General features: G+C 43.5%; 1 protein-coding gene across 1 annotated transcript in view; it reads left to right on the top strand.

The window, feature by feature from the left end:
- KCNJ5 (potassium inwardly rectifying channel subfamily J member 5) overlaps positions 1-19213 on the top strand; it is a 711523-nt gene that overhangs the window by 205731 nt on the left and 486579 nt on the right. The window lies entirely within an intron of this gene.

The raw sequence follows: 19213 nt of genomic DNA, 5'->3' as shown, positions 1-19213 counted from the left end.
CAGTCAGAATCCCCATAGAGAGGCAGGGTAAAGCAGCAACCACGATGGTTCAATCCCCCAGGAGAAAGACAGACAGGACAGAAATTTTACCAATGGTAGATTACACCCCTGAACCTGCCAAAGTAGTAACAACATGACTATTCCCATCTTCAATCTGTCTTCAAATACTTTATCTAGCAATGAGATCTCCATTCTCAGCAAAGGAATCTCCTTTGTTCCGACTACATACCCGAATTTCCTGGACCTGCAGTCTGAATTACTTCAATCTTTTAGGAAAATCAGGCTTCACGCATTTTTTCTACAAAACCCTAGCCCTCCCAAATACCCCAATTCCCCTTTCAGACCCCCTCCAACCTTTTCACCATTTGCCAATATGGTTCCCAGTGAAATTGTCATTTTTTAAAAAATAGTCTTGAAAGAAACATCACGCATAGCCTAATCGCAACTCTTCATTCCTTACAACATCTCCCTGGAAGAAATATCTGCCATCTCCACATTGCGCAAAAACACTAATTTAGTGATTAAACCTGCGGATAAAGGGGGAGGAATTGTGTTGCAAGGAGTCAACGCCTATAAGGAAGGACTCCAACATCAACTGTCTATCACAGACCATTACTGTAAGCTCCCGACTAACCCTACTAAGGAGTTACAGTCACTGATAATACAGATTACTAATGAGGGCCTCCAGGAAGGCTTCCTGAGTAAACATTAATTTAATTTTCTTATCATCAAAGCCCCTCGGACACCGGTCATCTACACCTTACCTAAGGTCCACAAAAGACTTGACAACCCAACAGGCCGGACGATCATCTCCGGATGTGGATCGGTCCTGGAACCTTTGGGTCAATACGTTAATTATTTTATAAAAGACTTTGTACCCACTACTGAATGCTATATCAGGGACAGTATGTCCATGATCAACCTTATTGAGAACCAGCCCTTTGACCCTCTACTGAGATTCTCTGTACATTGGACGTAGAGTTCCTGTACACCAACATCCCACAGAAAGACTCATTAATGGTAATGGAAACAATACTTAATCAAACACCTCAACCACATACAGTCCCTACTCATTTCATTATGCAACTCCTAGAGGTTTGTCTTACAAGGAATTTCTTCACTTTTGAAGAACAATTTTATCAGCAGGTGAGAGGTACCTCAATGGGGGCCATTTTTGCTCCTAACCTAGCAATTCTGTATATGGACTCACTTGAACTTAACAACATTCTGTCCAATACAAACCCCTTTCGTGCTTGCATAACTAATTGGAAACGCTACATAGATGGTATTTTCCTCATTTGGAGAGGCAAAGTTCAGACTCTAGAGTCATTCCTCCACTGGTTAAATAACAATTGCAGTGGACTCAGATTCACCCTTACCCATGATAAGACAAATATTCCTTTTTTAGACCTACTTATTAAACACACTGATGGAACTCTAATAACTGGCCTATTTCGCAAGCCCACAGAGCGTAATACATTGCTTAGTTACAGTAGCAATCAACCCCGGGCACTCAGAGACAGTCTTTCCTCCTCACAATTCCTGAGGATTAGGAGAAATTGTTTGCTCAAAATGGCTACTTCACTGAGGCAAAAACATTATGCACCAAACTCACGTTCAGAGGATACCCGTGCCGCCTTGTGCGAAGCGCTATGAAAAGAGCGTGGTACTTTCCACGTGAGACTCTACTAGAACCCAAAACTAAAACAGACACAGAGTGCCTAGTATGTATGACGACCTTCCTACCGGTACCTAATGCTATTCATAAAACGATTAGAAAAAAATGGCCTATTTTGAATGCAGGTACCCTTGATCTGGAAGTGCCCATGTTTGCCTTCAAGAAAAGCAAAAATATTAAAGATCAGTTGGTCCGCGCAGCCTTACCCACCACCAAAAATCACAATCCAACCCTACACGATATCTGGTCCCTAGCACCACTCAAGGATCACTCTAAATGTGGAAACTGTGTGGTGTGCGAATTTACTATTGAATGTAAAGAGTTTGTATTTAAGGACATTAGGAACGAATTGAAAGTTTTCACGAACTGTAACATGTGTAATGTAGTATATGCCATCTTTTGTCCATGCAATAGAATATACATGGGACAAACAACTCAGAAAATCTGCCTGCGCATCTCCCAACACTGCAGCAGGATAAGATGTAAATTAGCAAACGCACCACTGGTTGAGCATTTTCTTCAAAATGGACATTCAGAGAATGACATCCTTTGGACTGTGATTACTGCCATAAAATTGCCCCGAGAGGCGGGGATATTTCGAGAATTCTGAACAAAGAGGAACTCAAATGGATTCTAAAAACTGACAGCTTGAATACAGGATTAAACCTCCTTGAGAATGGGACTGCTTTGATATAATTGACGTGTTGTATACTACTGGTCAATTGTAAAATGAATCCTTGATATAATGAACAATCTGTCAACTCTTAATTGTATACCAATCCTTGTAAGAATGAATCACACTAATTCTATGTCACCAATTCACCTCACTTCTGACACCCTCCTAAGATGGCTGCCACAATCACCATAGCACTGTTCCTCCATTCCCACTGACTGAGTCCCTCATCGCTTCCTATCTAGGTCACGTGCCCATCGGGTCCTATCACACTGAAGTCACACCCTCCATAACTAGCCTACTCTTGGTTCCTTCCTGGTGACTTCACTCCACAGAACCCATGATTGTGCAGCTCTGTTACCCTGTTGCCCGGTGAGTCCCGCTACCCCCGTATGACATTCTACGGTTGAGGCGGCTGCAGAACTCATTCTGACTCCTCCCTGCTTCTCCCTTAGGCTACCATGCCGGCGCTTACTTCTTGAGCGAACACTCCACAGAACCCGCGATTGTGCAGCTCTGGTACCTCCTCACCCGGTAAGACCTGCTACTCCCATATGACCTTTAATTAATTAGGCGGTTGCATTACCCGCCTTGACTCTTTCCACGTTTCTCCCTTAGGCTACCTTGCCGTCGCTCATTCCTTGAGTTCATTGGACCCCATTAGGTAAGCATTCCCTCACGCACACCACAAGAGCACCTTCGTAAATTACACCAATTAATCCCTCCACTCCTCCGTAGGGTGCCACATGCTACTTCGTCAGGCCAATTAATTTCCGTATCCTTCCGCATCACGATACACCTTATCGCCTACGTCCCTCTTACTTTGTTTCGGTAAACCAGCACGGAATTCACTCCTGATCACGGCATGCTTGTTTAGGCCAATTCTTAGCCCCCCACGATTGCACACCAATTTCACATAAGCCCTTTGAATCGAAATGTTCAGTCACAAATATTAGCTATGTCCACGACACTCAAAGGTTTTTACCGTTGTTACTGTTTTTATCATGCACTATGTGTTGGCTCTAAGCAAAGTGGTTAATTATGCCCAAATCATCATGCCTATATACACAGGACCTCTGCGTAATCGAATTGAATGTCGCTCTTCTTGCATGTCTTCTACTGTTATAATATGTTAACTGAAACCATAACTCTGTAGACGCGGTTTAAATTTACCTTGAGCGCATTGTTGGCGAGTGCCCTCCCTTCCTCAAATAACGAACTGGTCTTCCACTTGACGAATAATTAATCCTTACCACACTCCAATACCTTCTGCATTAGGCACACAGTACCCCGTCCGCTTGTGCATGTAGCGTTGTTGTTCCCCTATTGTATTTTTGTACCTAATCTTTGCAAATCTGTATTTTCCTTCCCATAGGCAATTGAGGCTTCCTATTCTTAGGCATTATATCTATGTCCTGATGATGATCCGCGTAATGCTTTGGTGGATCGAAACGCCGTAGACACTCTGAAAACACCTTATACACTCCAAATTTTATGTGTACAGAAAGTGTAAAGGTGTAAGTTGTGTTTTGTTGTACTTTGACACTGTGCATTCATCGGTGCAACAATCCTTTAAGCTTTTGCCTAAAAGCCCCTTGTTCCTTGTTTTGTCCTTAACTGTATGTTGTTCATGTGTTAAGTAGGGCACAGGCTTGTGCCCCACCTTGTGTATTGCTGTATAATACCTCTCTATTGTTTACAAGTAAATATTAGACCTCTGTCCGGCTGGACATGTCAATCCAATATAGTAACGACTGAGTCTATATTCATTGTTCCTCATTCCCTCCCATCACATGAAACTGAGCTTACAGAGCGACAGCTCTTATTAGAGGAAGGCAGAAGATCTGTGTCACTATTACCACTTCTTCCACCAGTCCCCATTGACAGATGAGCCTGATCTCAGTGCCACCCCAAATTGGCCCAGAACTGTGACTTTGACTGTGTCACCTCTAATAGAGTCCCCCGGGTCCAATGGGGCAGAAATTACTCAAGCGGTCAAGAGGAAACGTAATGTAGGGAAACAGAATCCTAGAATGACAAGGACCACACGAGCAAACAACCCTGCCCAAGATGTATTAATATCGACAGCGCCCCTGGGGGGGAAAGCTGTATGACAGGGATATGGGAGGACATGATATTAAAACTGGAACAGATGGTACAGGGCTTACTTAAGCCCCTAAATTGTAAACTGGGAAAAGTAGAGGAAAAAATAGACCTTCTTATTAAAGGGCGCACTTTTGCGTTGTGTCTACTGACTCGCCAATAGCGGAATGTGTCCCTGGGCTTTTGGGGGATCCAGCGGGTCCCTCAGATGGGAGAGACAGAAACCTAAGGCAGGCAATCCAAGCCCATACCCCAGTCACTACGACATCATCTACAATTCCTCAGCACATTCCCCCCCTATACTTCTCCCACTGTGCATAGTCACAATTAACACTACAAATGCACAAAACACAAGCCTCCCCGGGGTTACTAAATCCATTCTACCAACAACGGGAGTAGAGAAGAGTGGGGCCGGCAGGTACACTCAGCCGCCGAAGCTCTGTCGGCAGGCCTTAGCCAGTAACACATATTAGATTTATCCCCCGCAGCACTCCCTTATGTTTTAGTTCTGGCCAATGTACCTCCGTTACACAGCGGCCAAAAGGAAAATACGGATCAGTTAATGAATAAAGCTGTACATTGGTTTAATACCCATCTCAAAGGCCAAGGCCCATGAGGCTTCAGTTTGGATAAGCATATTATAATGGCCAAAAGGGTAGGATGAGTGGGCCCTTCTCCCAAGGATATTAATGGAGGCTTCATTTTTGTTAATTTTAACAACAAGTATGCTGTAAGAAGCATGTAGAGAGTGCTCACAGACTACCCCCCACTCTCTATGCAGATCTCTGTTTTTTCATTGGGGAAATTGTATAGTGTCATACCACGTCCTCCCCCTCAAAGCTTGAGATTTCCGTACAGTCCCCTATGCTGCCCTGTTTTCCCATTACGGGATCCTCCCAGTCCCTATAGATTAGCACTGAGACTTGAGCTAGCCAACAGAATTGCCCCACTGTAGGATCTGGAGGCCCGCGGCTGACAACCTATGGGGGAAAAAGTAGGTTTTTCTACCATCATTAGTGAGCCCTCTCACACCTCCGCTGCACAGATTTCTGGAGGCGTGATAATATCACCTAGGGGTACACTAGACGATAACCTATTTAATAGTAATGACCCATTAAGTGACCCAGGAGCGTCGCCCCCACCAAACCAGATGGCTCAGCATAAGAGGGGATATACTTAGCCACGTGGAACATGGTAGGCCTTACATCAAAGCTGGATAAGGTGGAGTGGATAGCCCTATGGCAGGATCGAGACATTATATGTCTTCAGGAGACAAAGACTTTGGACCCAATATTCATAAGAGGCTATCGTTCCCTTCAAACCAATGCAGTCCCCTCCTTAGCAGGAATACTCAAAGGGGGTTTAATAACCTTAATCTCTAATACACTACCTATTAAGATTATTAAAATCGAAAACTCCTCCCCTTACTTTCATTTGTGGTCTTTGAAGGAGGACATCACCAGTGTTGGCTATTAATACATTATTACAACAACAAATTTGGCGGCAACATGGTGACTGTTACAGACTCATTAGATAAAGAACTGGAGAAATTCATAAGGCCCCTGTCCTGCAAAGCACTACATATCATATAGTTAGGTGATTTTAATTCCCAACCATGCTCCAACTCATTGGGTACGGTTTGTGGTATGGTTGATATAGAGGGAGACCCACTAGTCCACTTCACCCACCACGAATATGGGAACATCTTAAATATGTTTCTAGCTTCAAGGAATCTGGAATTGTGTAATAAAAAAGACGCGGGAGGATTAGAAAAAAACTTTTTGGGGGCACCTCTAACTCTACATTAGATTTTATAGTTGCAACCATGAAATGTCATGGACGTCTTTATCACATGGATACTATATTGTCGAATTTTAGTGACCATACAGCATTATTTCTTTAGCTTTTTGGCCTCGGAATCCTCCTTCGACAAGCAGAGAGGGCCCCAAAACCCATTTTGGCCAGGCTAAATGGATATCAGCTGAAATGGGATAATATAGACGAGATTGAAACCATACAGGAAGTTATAACTAATAATCTGAATTTGGTCACAAATTGTCTGGATCTGGTTACTCCACCAGATATCTTAATTAAGAATTGTTTAGAATTTCTTCAGGAGATAAAACTAGCCCTCTTTCGGCGTACATCTAACAGGGAGAGACCGGAAACACGATGGTTCAACGTGAACTCCACCCAGGCTCTAAAGAACCTTCGTGGGGCTCTAAAAGTATCGCCCAGGAATAAATCCCAGATCAGGGAGCTAGAAATGGTCTATAATAGACCCCATAAAGCATGAGAAGTTGAGCTAAAAGATGAGGCATGGGAAAAACTGGCTAAAGCCGCATCCCTTAATAGTAGTGGGGATTTCTGGAAGATAGTAAATGCCCCTTTCTTCAAGAAAGAGCTGGAAGAATTACTAGATAACCATGTGGACGAAGACACATGTGTGGCGCATTTTGAGGTGATAGTTAGGGGTGTGATTATTCCAGGGTATGAATCTCATACCCCCTTAGTGACCCCATAAACCCTATAACTTTTAACCTGGAGGAAATTTTCATTGCCCTCACTAAATGCAGTCGTGCCAAAGCACCAGGGCCAGATGGGGCCCGGATTGACTAGTTTCTAGAACATCAAGACCTATGGGCCCTGTTGTTAATTAACAAATTTAATGAAATCTCCAAGACTGGCCCACCTCCATCATTGAGAACAAGCATTACAGTGCCAATATGTAAAAAAGGGGACAAATCAAACCCCCAGAAATATCGTCCTAGTTCTCTTCTGGATTCCACTACCAAACTTCTAGGGCGTGTCTCACTTAATAGGTTAGAAGATTGGGCAACAGAATTTCTATTTCTATTTATTTCTATTTAAATCATTTATAGAGAGCAACAGCTGCCCCAGTTAAGAGGCGCCCCGTGCTAACAGCAAAATAGGCAACATCAACACAGGAAGCAGTCTACACAGTGGGAAAGAGAAAGGTTTTAATAGCTTTCCTAAATTCAGAAAAGCTGATAAGACCTCGAATATAGGGTGGCATATAGTTCCAAAGAATTGCCGCTCTGTCCCGGAAGGAACGGCCTCCGGCCCGGGTTCTCCTGACCCGAGGGACCACCAGCAGGTGTTGGCCCATGGAGCAAAGCTGACGGGAAGGAACATAAAAAGAGAGCAAATCTGTCAAGATAATAGGGGAGGCCAGTTTCAAGATCTTGAAGGCTATACAAAGAGCCTTAAACTCGATTTGTTGAGCCACAGGCAGCCAGTGAAGGCGACGAATTATGGTGGTCACCGAACAGACTCTAAGCAGGCCCAGAAGAGCTCTTGCTGCGGCGTTCTGTACTCTCAGAAAATAATATCCTGATGCCTTCCCAATATGGATTCCAGAAGGGCAGAGGCACTATTGACCAATGTCTAAATTTAAGCTTGATTATCTCCAAATATACTAGGGAAAAGAAAGGGAATATATATATGGCCTTCATGGACCTTTCGGCGGCTTTTGACAGCGTAGTCCATTCCAAAATCTAGACAATTATGGCTGCAATGGGCATAGACTCCAGGATGATTATTCTTATAAGACAAATGTATTCACATGCAACAGCATCAGTCCGCTATGGAAGGGATGGGGAATGCACCAGACTCTTTAGGATTATAAGAGGTGTTAGGCATGGTTGCGTCCTTGCCCCATTTTTATTCTTACTTTACACAAATAGAGTGGAGGGAGCCTTGAAAATGTGCACGCCTGACATTCCACAGTTCCTCTCAGGGCTGCTACCAATCCTGGCCTACGTGGATGACAGCGTCCTGGTAGCCAGGACAGGTGTAGCACTGCAACACCTAATTGACACCTATGTGGCCTTTATGTCATCCATGGATCTCAAGGCCCATGAGTCCAAAACCTTCATCTTAGTGGCAGGACTACCCCTCCCAAAGAAGGGTCACTGTGTCATTCGGTCAATCTTGACCCAGTCAAAATCTTGGGGCGATACTTTAGACTTCAACTTCGTTGTCACCTGGTTATACTTCCTCATTAGTATGGGTGACAAACCATCAGTCAATAGGTCCCTTACTGGCTCTCTCTGTGGCCACTTTGTGGCTATTTTATATGCTGTCCACAAGTCACTTGGGACCACAATGTGAAATAAAGTATTCAAATCAGTCCACAAAACCTTCAAGATTTTCACAAACTGTTCAACTTTCTTAAACTTGGGAAATCATTAGCTAATGATGCAAGATCACTTTTACTCCAAGGTACATGAACATAACCTCCACTGGGTACTTCCTGTAAAGGGAAACTTTAGCACACACTCCCCTTTCTCCAGTGCGAGGCAATTCCTGCATAGATCTCTTGGGACCCTTCTTCTTTGCCTATTTACCTTCCCACTTATCTAGGGTTCTCCAAGTCTGAGTGCTTTGAATCAATTCCTGAATTTGCAAATTACTTCCTGGAATTGTCATACACTCTATGTCCTTATCACTAAAATAGAGTCAATGGCATTTTGATAAAGCTTTAGTCCGATCCAGATCTACTGCATATTTCTGAGCTACTTCAGACAACTACTTCAGACAACTTGCCGTAGGCTTCCCTTGCTCGTCTTGTAACATCCCTAATCATTAAACATAAGTTCACTTTCCTGATAAGTGTCCAATTGGGCTAATTTCAAGACTTCCACTTATAATTTCATCCAATTCACCTACATCCACCAGGTTTTCCCTCAACGATGAAGTAATCATTCCTTGACTCAATTCTGAGCTTCAACTTTCATCCAAAGTGGCATTAACAACCTTTAACCATTCATCCTACTCCAGAGCGTTAACATTTGGCTGCACTCCAGAGGTTTTAGGTACTGTCCCCTCTCTAGGGGTGCTACTGTGTACATTTAAGGGTGGCTTCCAGGTAAGCGGACCCAGATCTGACAATCCCAGTAATGACCTTAAAGATCCAAACCCTCTCTGGTTCAACATCGAATCAGCACTCACATCACAAGGGTAACTTGCATTAATTGTGACGAAGGGAACAAATCTTACCACATTCGAGCATGTGGAATCCTTCTCTGGGGCTTTCGGCTTGGCTGGGACAGCCAAATTATGTCCTAAATTCCCCATAGAACTGGGGTTATATATAGGAACCACAGGACCAATGATAACTGGGACAGTGAGAGCATCTGTAACATTAGGAGTTATGGAGGTACCAGAGACACAAACCCCTGAATTACCTCCTATCATGTTTTGATTCACATGTATAGGGGTGGCTTCTGTTCTACTAGGGTTTACACTTATGTGTGAGGTAGCCACTCCCAAATTTCCATTTGCATTAGCGTTTACACCTCCCATTGATTAGGTCTCATTATACGGAGGTGGGCGTTATGGCAACAACATGTTTAGAAGACTGTTACTGGAGTCACTGTCAGGATTTTCTTCTCAGTCGTCTTGTTCCTTTGACTCATCCCCTCTTTCCCTCATTTTCTTCTCTATGCTACCCTTCTCAAATTCATTACCTTGTAATGCAGGGTATAACTTAGCTTCCTCTATCATTTCAGTTCTCCACTTCGTCTGCTCTGCATTCCACCTCACATCAGTGTAAGTACACACTGCTTTTCTAGCTCTTCCCTGATACTTCTCCTTCTGCAGGGCATGGGCTGCCTGCACCTAAGCATTGAGTGCTTTGAACTGTGTTGTTCTAGGCTATGGTTTCATCTCATATAATATCCTCCTTAAATTTACAATGATTCCAACATTAAATGTACCATAGCATGAAAATGTCAATGCACCTTCCTTCTCAGTGATTCTATGCCATTTTTTAAGACAAATACATGAGTGGAACCTTATATTTATCACCATATAATGACCTGCAGTAACTTCTGGTGGTGCCTCCTTCTCTAACAGGAATCATCACATCTCCCCTAATCAAAACTTGTCTAACTTTAAAACATTTAATTTTCAGGTAAGAATGGCAATAATTAGAATTTTGAGTCAGAGCAGGAAATATTAGTTTACTCACAATTCTCATTTTGGAAACAACAATGAATACCAGTGCTGCACTCCATGACATATACAGCCAATAACAGTGCAGCTTTACCACACTGACCAATGTCAGCGCAGCACACCGTGACGTCAATCTTGGTCCTTGCAGCCGTTCACCCTCCTTTCCATTTTTCAAGAACGCACTCCCCTCAGCAAGCCACATGCAAACAAATACAAAGCAATTGCAACAAATAACTCTGCCTGCTCCACTAAAGAAATCAACAGTATTCAATCATGCAGGAAATCTTTTAGAATAACACTTTCTGACCTACTCAAACACGCTCGAATGAGACTTCAACCTGCAAGGACTCAACCCCATTAGTACAGCTCCCCTCTGTGCAAATGGTCCACCACACTAATCACACCTCACTTTCACCCCCAAAGATAAATGTGCCTTATTCAATAGTGCTGTCGATGACGTCTCATGACAGGCACCACAGAACTTTAGCAGACAATTACAATACAGTGTCTTCTACACATTTTAATATAAAAGCGCCACATTCAGACGACATTCACAACATTTCCGACAAACATTACACAATCTCCATGAACACTGCAAGCTAAGCACAAACCATTAGAACATTCAACCTTAGTAATACTCACACCTCTGCTGCTATAACTCTTTCTTGAACTGCTAGAACTCCGCTCAGCCTCCAAACTGAAACATGGGGTCTAGGACTGGGCTTGGGTCTGAACTACTCTAACAAACTATCCTAATTCCCCCTATTCCATGACCTAACAATCCTCACTGTGCTACCATCTACCAGAGCACTGAGACCCTTAACCAAATTTCCCCACAAGGGATCTTTTTAGGAGCCTTAGGAATAAAAGGGAGTTAAGATCAGCCACAAGTTCAATTTACAATGTAACCAATTTAGTTACACAGTGAGGGTCCAAAACCTGGTATATGGGATTAAGCATAGTTTATTATATAAATTTAAAGCCAGGCTGATATACACTAGTGTCAAAATACATTGTAAAAGTACAGAATCACTACTGGCAGACCAAATTGTCTAACAAAGTTAAATCTTAACAACATGAAGCATACCAGAAATTCAGTAATGGCAGTGCAGAAAATGAGAAACAAGATTTGATTATCTGAATATGATTTGCATTTCTCTTGCCTAGCCATGAGTAAACCTAAATTATCTAAACTAAGCTTACACTAACTAGCACTAATTAGGGAAACCCCAAGTAGATCCAGTAAAACAAGATGGTGTCAGGATTGCCGAAACATCTTCAGAAATTCTCCAAAATCAGTAGTATTGCACAGCATAAAGCCACGTAACACAGAAATAGCAAAGAGGTATGTTTTCCTCTTAGTCTAAAGGGAATCTGACTGAAGCTAAAGTGTGATTATCAATTAAACTTGCAAAGAACATTCGAGAGTCTCATATCATGTGTCTCATGGCTCTTTCACCTTCTAACAGTAAACCTTTGGCACCCACATTTGAAAGTCCCTTCTTCCGATCCTCTTATTATAATATCCTGGGATTCCTTCCATTTCAAGATACAGCACAGCCAGTGGTTAGCCCTTTGTTTGTTAGGGCCACTCATCCTTGCCAAAAAAAAACCTCCTCCCAAGCCTCCCTATCTCTCATATACAATGTGCCTTTCTCTAATTATGAGAACATACGAATGCACCTGTAGAGAAGAGAAAACAATTACAATCCGAGGTAACTTTCACACTGAAGGTAAATAATTCAAATTCAAATGCAAAGGTCTTTCGTCAAGTTACCAAGGCAAGCATCTCAATACACATTTAAATGCATGGATATATATACATATACAGTTATAAATTAAATGCAGAATATTATTCAAATGGGTACTCGATTATATAAGAGTTAACAATATTTTTCAAACCACACAGATATCTATGAGAGCTGCAATTTGATAATATATGGAAAAATTAGTGTGCACACTCATATGAAGGTTGAGATTATAAAGTAAGTGCACTTTATGTTTGTGAGGATCTTACGAATTGCAGCGACCTGTGTTCCTCCATTTCAGGGAAAGCCTCGAACATTGATAAAACCCAATCGGGTAAATGTTTGGTTTCCTTGCCTGTAGTAAAAGCCTTCATTGTATCTTGTAAATAGTTCCTGTGTTCCAGTTAGTTAATTCTTGTATCACAAGTATCTGGTATCCCCTCCTAAGACGGCCGACGAGTTGGGCTGTCTTCCTACACTGTGGTAAGCTAGAAGGTCTAGTTGATTTAGGATGCGCGCGACCTCCGTGTTGCGCACTTCAACGGAGTTTGTTCTGGAAATCTGCCGCTTGTTCCTTGAGCTCCGCGTCTATTTTTCTGACGGGAGTTTAGAGGAGCAGGCTTTTCCAGGGCAACTATTCTTAGCTCAGAGCGAGGGTTAGTTTAGACTCAGAGACTGTAGGTCTCAAATCCATAGTCCGAGTGAGGTTAGCGTTCGACTTCGCACCTGAGGAGAAAGACCGGCAGCAGAGACATTGAGAAGTTCGGCGCTTCAGAGCACAGCGTCATTACGAGTGAAAGCAGCCTGGAGTAAGCAGCAACTGAGACAATTACAGTAAGACTGCTGGCACGCATTTTGAGCTCGTATTTATGGCCAAGAGAACCCTACCCTTTGCGCTTGCCCTATCTTCACCTTTCCTCTTGTACCTTACCCTGTTCCTTTTTGCGCGCTAAAGGAATTCCTTTTGGCCAGGACTTTGCATTTTGGTGACAAGCTGATCTTAAAGGCTCTGGCGAGAAAGAACCCCATTACAGCCGCAGTTGGAGGATTCTCAGGTACTTAGTGAAGTGAACCTTAGACAGAGAGAGAATTCCCAATTACAGTACAGTGAGTAATGTTAGTCTCCCTTGCCTTATAGCCAGAAAGTCTTCTGCTGAGTATTCCCACTACCTGAAGAGTTGCAAATGCCTTGAGAACCACTGGTAGGATAAGCTTACTTTAATCTAATATAGAGTGGCATAAGAAGAGATGGGTGGTTGTTTATTCTCTCCCCCTTCCGTGTATTAGGTACTCCTTTGGGACCGACAGCAGACGTTACTAAGAGTCCAGCAGGCTTGCCAGTGACTACCAAGTTCAAGGTGTCTCTTCTTTCTTCCACTTCCCCTTTTCCCTCTGGCTGGTGTATTCTGCTCTTAGTAGCGGAGACACTGGTGGGGGGGCGATTGGGACTACCTTCGATGCTGCCTCTGCGAAGTGTTCCAGAGCCTTCTGACAGTTTGAAGTGCCCACGTATTTACTTTGCCCGGGCAGTATTGTTGAGGGAATGAATTTGAAGACTTTGGGAGATATTCTAGAGGGAATTCAGTGAGAGTTAGGTGCAGTTTGTGAAGAGAATAAAAGTTTGAAGCAGGAATTGGTAGCGTCCGGTCAAGAGACTAGGGTGAGAGCTCAGAAGGTCGATGTGTTGGCTATGGGGAATCCAGTTCAGAGTTCATCCACTCCTAGTACTAGTAATCTCAGCCCTGACTCTAAGGCTGTAGCTCAGGTCATTCACTCGGTCTCTCCCTTAATCCCTTTATCAGCCCCAGAAAGATTCACGGGGGATCCCCAAAAGGCTCAACTTTTCCTAACGCAGTGTTCTCTACATTTTATGTGTTGGCCTACACTCTTCCCTGATGCTCAGTCGAGGGTGGCATTTATTCTTTCCTATTTGGGGGGTGATGCAGCCAATTGGGCAATGCCATTGATTAGTGAAGATGATCCCCTTCTTTGTGACTTTGCTAGATTCAAGAGTGAATTCCTTAGAATATTTGATAGGAGAAGGATTTCCCAGGCCACAGATAATGAGCTGCTAGAGTTGGGTCAAGGATCCAAAGACTTAATCACGTACCTCACGCAATTCAATAAACTTATCCTAGAAACCAACTGGACTGAAGAAAAGAGAGCGGCGTTGTTCTATCGGGGTTTGCGAGATGAAATTAAGGATACTCTAGCTCAAGTCCCTAATCGTCCGACGGAATTATCTGCCTTGGTGGATTTGGTGTTAGAACTGGATTTTCGCCAGTCGGAACGCAAAGGGGAGAAGAGAAAAGATTGGAGAGCCGCTTTCCCTCGTTTTGATCGGACTCGATCGGAGAAGGGAGCTGGAAGTTCTAACGATGTGGAGCCAATGCAAATTGGAGCAGTCCGGGGACCCCTGAGCAAGGAAGAAAAAGAACAGAGACGACTTAAGAACCTATGTTTATACTGCGGGGGCTCCGGGCATTTCGTGAAGGAATGCACTAAGCGGCCAAAGACTCCATATAAGGGAAACAGGGTGAGCCATCAGTAGGCGGAGTCGCTCTGGTGGTAAAGGAGGAGAAGTCGGCTCCAGAATCCCATTTAATTCTCAACACTCTACAGACCATGACTCCTCATGTGATCCTTCATATGACAATTAAGTTCAGGGAACTTCAGTTTTCTGGAGTGGCCATTATGTTAGACTCAGGGGCCACTGGCAATTTTTGTGATATCAAATACGCTTGTCGCATGGGAATTCAAGCTATTCGTAAAGAAAGGCAGGAACTGGTGCGAGCAGTGGACGGAACGAATTTGACCTCAGGCCCCATTACCAGTCACACTGAAGAACTAACGTTGATTCAGTCTGATGGACATTGGGAGACGCTGCAATTTAACTTGATTGATGCACCCCAGTTTCAATTGATTTTGAGGTTACCATGGTTAGTGACTCATAACCCAACTATTGACTGGGAGAGCAGAACTGTCAGTATGCAATCTCAATTTTGTTTGGAACATTGCTATGGACCCAGAGATGTTTTGGAAGAGCCATCTCAGGCGTCTCTGTTGTCGTTTGGAGGTCAGTCAATTGGAGTAATTTCTTCTGGGGAAATTCCTGCGGAGTACCGAGATCTTGAAGCTGTTTTTAGTGAACAAGAAGCCGAAGTGTTACCGCCTCATCGCTCGTATGACTGTACAATCGACCTAGAGCCTGGAGCCGTTCTTCCGTGCAGTCGGATTTATGCCCTAACGGAAGCAGAGAACGCTCATCTTAAAGAATATCTGGATCGTTACCTTGCTAACGGGTTCATCAGACCCTCTCAGTCGCCGGTATCCTCTCCCTTATTTTTTATTCCTAAGAAACAAGAGGGAGGCTTAAGAACTTGTATCGGTTACCGCGCTTTGAACCAGGCAACTATAAAGAACAGATACCCTTTACCGTTGATTTCAGTCTTGTTAGATCAAATCAAGGAAGCTCAGGTATTCACCAAATTGGACTTGCGAGGTGCCTATCACCTTATTCGTATGAAAGAAGGGCATGAATGGAAGACTGCCTTTCGTACAAGGTTTGGCCTATTCGAATATTGCGTGATGCCCTTTGGGTTGTGTAATGCACCTACGGTGTTTCAGCATTTCATTAATGACATCATGGGCGACTTGATTGATAACATTGCCATAATTTACCTGGATGACATTTTGATTTACTCTCAGAATTCACAGGATCATCCTAAGCATGTGAGATTGGTTTTGGAGAGACTTCGGGCTCATCACTTGTATGTGACGTTGGAAAAATGTGTTTTTCATGCAAGCAAGGTGGAATTCTTGGGATTTGTTATCTCCCCACAGGGTATCACTATGGATCCTGGGAAGGTGCAAGCTGTGGAAAATTGGCCAGCCCCACATAACATCAAGGAGATTCAGAGATTTTTGGGCTTCGCTAACTTTTACAGACGCTTTATTCAAGGATTTTCGCAGTTGATCGCTCCTTTGACTCGTTTGTTGAAAAAGGGAGTCAAATTTGAGTGGACTAATGAGACAGAGAAGGCATTCTCTGACCTGAAGAAGAAATTCGTGTCTGCTCCCATTCTGCTACACGCTGATCCGGCTGAACCCTTCTTTGTGGAGGCAGATGCTTCCGATCAAGCCATTGGTGGAGTCCTTTCGCAACGTCATCTGCAGACTGGACAACTTCACCCGGTGGCTTACCGTTCCAGGAAGCTGACTCCAGCAGAATTAAACTACACCATTACGCAAAAGGAATTGTTGGCAGTGAAGGACGCCTTTGAAGACTGGAGACACTACTTACTTGGGGCCAGACACACTGTGACGGTATTTTCTGATCATACACATCTTCAGTTCTTGAAGACAGCAAAGACTTTGACACCCCGGCATCTCCGCTGGTCCTTATACTTTGCGGACTTAGATTTTGTAATCACATATCGCCCTGGTCCTAAGAATGGACGAGGGATACTCCAAATCTGTCAAAATGCGTTTTTTAAAGCATAGGCTGGGCCTGCTACCTTGTATTCAAAATTTCCCGTGCTGGATTAAAATAAAAGTTGATCCCCTTTGTCGGCTATGTGGCTTGGGGCAAGAAGACATGCTGCACTTGATATGCTCTTGCGAGAAATTACACGATGAACGGAAACACTTGTTGAAACAACATTTCAATCGCCAAGGAATCCGCACATGAAGGAAGGCAGTCCTTGCTTGTTTCTCTCCCCATGACTCTCGCCTGAGCTGTAGCTTCGTAAAATTTATGAAGGCGGTGGAAAAAAAGATGCCTGAAATAAATCTATAACTGCCTCTGCACTATTGACCTAACCCCGCTTGCCGAATGACACTACTGACTCAAAGAGCTTACGGGGACATTAGGAAAGCAGAAATATTTTATAATCACAAAGCTGAACTTATAATTTATTTATTAACTGATTGGTTACAAAGCTGCTGCATGCACATCCGAACCAAGGAAATGTGAATGTTTTATTGTCTTTTATTACAATTGTACCTTTATAATACTCTGTTTTTAACCTATTTTTGTATTGCAATGGTTTTAAGTAACTATGCTAAATAAAATTATTATTATTATATTATTACTGGTCCTAAGAATGGGAAGGTGGGTGCCTTGTCCCGTTTGAATACTGAAGAATGCGAACATGCTGTGGAACCTCAACCAATCATTCCAGTAGCTAAGATTATTTGTACCCTTTCCATTGACAACTTCCAAGAAGAGGTCCGGAAGAGTTTGTCGCAGGAGGAGATTCTGAAATGGGTCTTGCTTGGAGAAGGAAGACGTTGCCATCAGCAATTACCTTACTTCAAGGATGCACTGTATCTCCCAACATCCACTCTGCAGCAGAAAGCGCTACAAAGTTGTCATGACCACCCCTTAGCGGGTCACAAGGGAATTTCCAAAATTTTGGATTAGGTGCAGCGGTATTTTTGGTGGTCTGGGTTGTCCTCTCATGTCAAGGAGTACGTGCAGTCATGTGAGATATGTGCTCGGGGTAAATCGAGTAGATCGGCTCCTCAGGGGTTTCTACAGCCACTTCCCACTCCTACTCATCCATGGCACACCATCTCCATGGATCTCATTGTAGATCTGCCAGTTAGTAAGGGGTTTGATACCATTTTAGTGATAGTGAACACCTTCACTAAGATGAGCCATTTTATTCCTATGGTGGGTACCCCTACTGCTCCAGAGTTAGCTCGGGTGTTTAGTGAAAACATTGTGAGGATTCATGGAGTTCCTAGAATTGTGGTGTCAGATCGAGGCCCCCAGTTTATCTCTCATTTCTGGCAAGCGTATCTTAAGGGACTGGGAGTTGAGAGTAGATTGTTTACCAGTTATCATCCTGAATCTGACGGTCAGACGGAAAGAATCAATCAGGAGTTAGAGCAATACCTCCGTTTGTTTCTCATTGATCAGGGTGGTGAGTGGTCAGACCGGTTATGGATGGCTGAATTTGCTTTCAATAATGCGAGGAGCGCTTCTACAGGTTACTCCCCGTTTTATTTGAATTTTGATCGCCACCCTAACCCCTTTGTAACTCAAGAAGATTTGCAGGTTCCGGCAGTCAAGAATTTGATATCAGATATTAACTCTCTTCATAAATCTGCAGAACAAAATTTAATCAAAGCTAAGACCTCTCACAAGAGATGTGGTGACAGACATAGACAGGCAGCTCCACGATATAGAGAGGGAGATCTGGTGTGGCTATCTACTAAGAATCTTCGTTTAAAAGGGAATAGAAAGTTCCAACCGAGGTTTGTGGGTCCTTATCCAGTTGAGAAGGTCTTGGGTCCATTGACAATAAAATTGAAACTACCCACTAAGATGGATATTCACCCAGTCTTTCATGTGTCATTACTGAAAAAGACCAAACCCCAATTGATTAAGAGATTTCATGCACGAAACCCTTGCAAAGCAGGACCGATAAATCGGTCGTTGAGAGGGGGTACTGTCAGGATATTACGAATTGCAGCGACCTGTGTTCCTCCGTTTCAGGGAAAGCCTTGAACATTGATGAAACCCAATCGGGTAAATGTTTGGTTTCCTTGCCTGTAGTAAAAGACTTCATTGTATCTTGTAAATAGTTCCTGTGTTCCAGTTAGTTAATTTTTGTATCACAAGTATCTGGTATCCCCTCCTAAGATGGCCGACGAGTTGGGCTGTCTTCCTACACTGTAGTAAGCTAGAAGGTCTAGTTGATTTAGGATGCGCGCGACCTCCGTGTTGCGCACTTCAACGGAGTTCGTTCTGGAAATCTGCCGATTGTTCCCTGAGCTCCGCGTCTATTTTCCTGACGGGAGTTCAGAGGAGCAGGCTTTTCCAGGGCAACTATTCTTAGCTCAGAGCGAGGGTTAGTTTAGACTCAGAGATTGTAGGTCTCAAATCCATAGTCCGAGTGAGGTTAGCGTTCGACTTCGCACCTGAGGAGAAAGACCGGCAGCAGAGACATTGAGAAGTTCGGCGCTTCAGAGCACAGCGTCAATACGAGTGAAAGCAGCCTGGAGTAAGCAGCAACTGGGACA

The sequence above is a fragment of the Lissotriton helveticus genome, chromosome 3_1 (genome assembly GCF_964261635.1).
Source record: "Lissotriton helveticus chromosome 3_1, aLisHel1.1, whole genome shotgun sequence".
NCBI classification, from domain to species: domain Eukaryota; kingdom Metazoa; phylum Chordata; class Amphibia; order Caudata; family Salamandridae; genus Lissotriton; species Lissotriton helveticus.
Note: the sequence above shows the minus strand (reverse complement) of the source record. Positions and strands in the feature narration are given on the sequence as shown.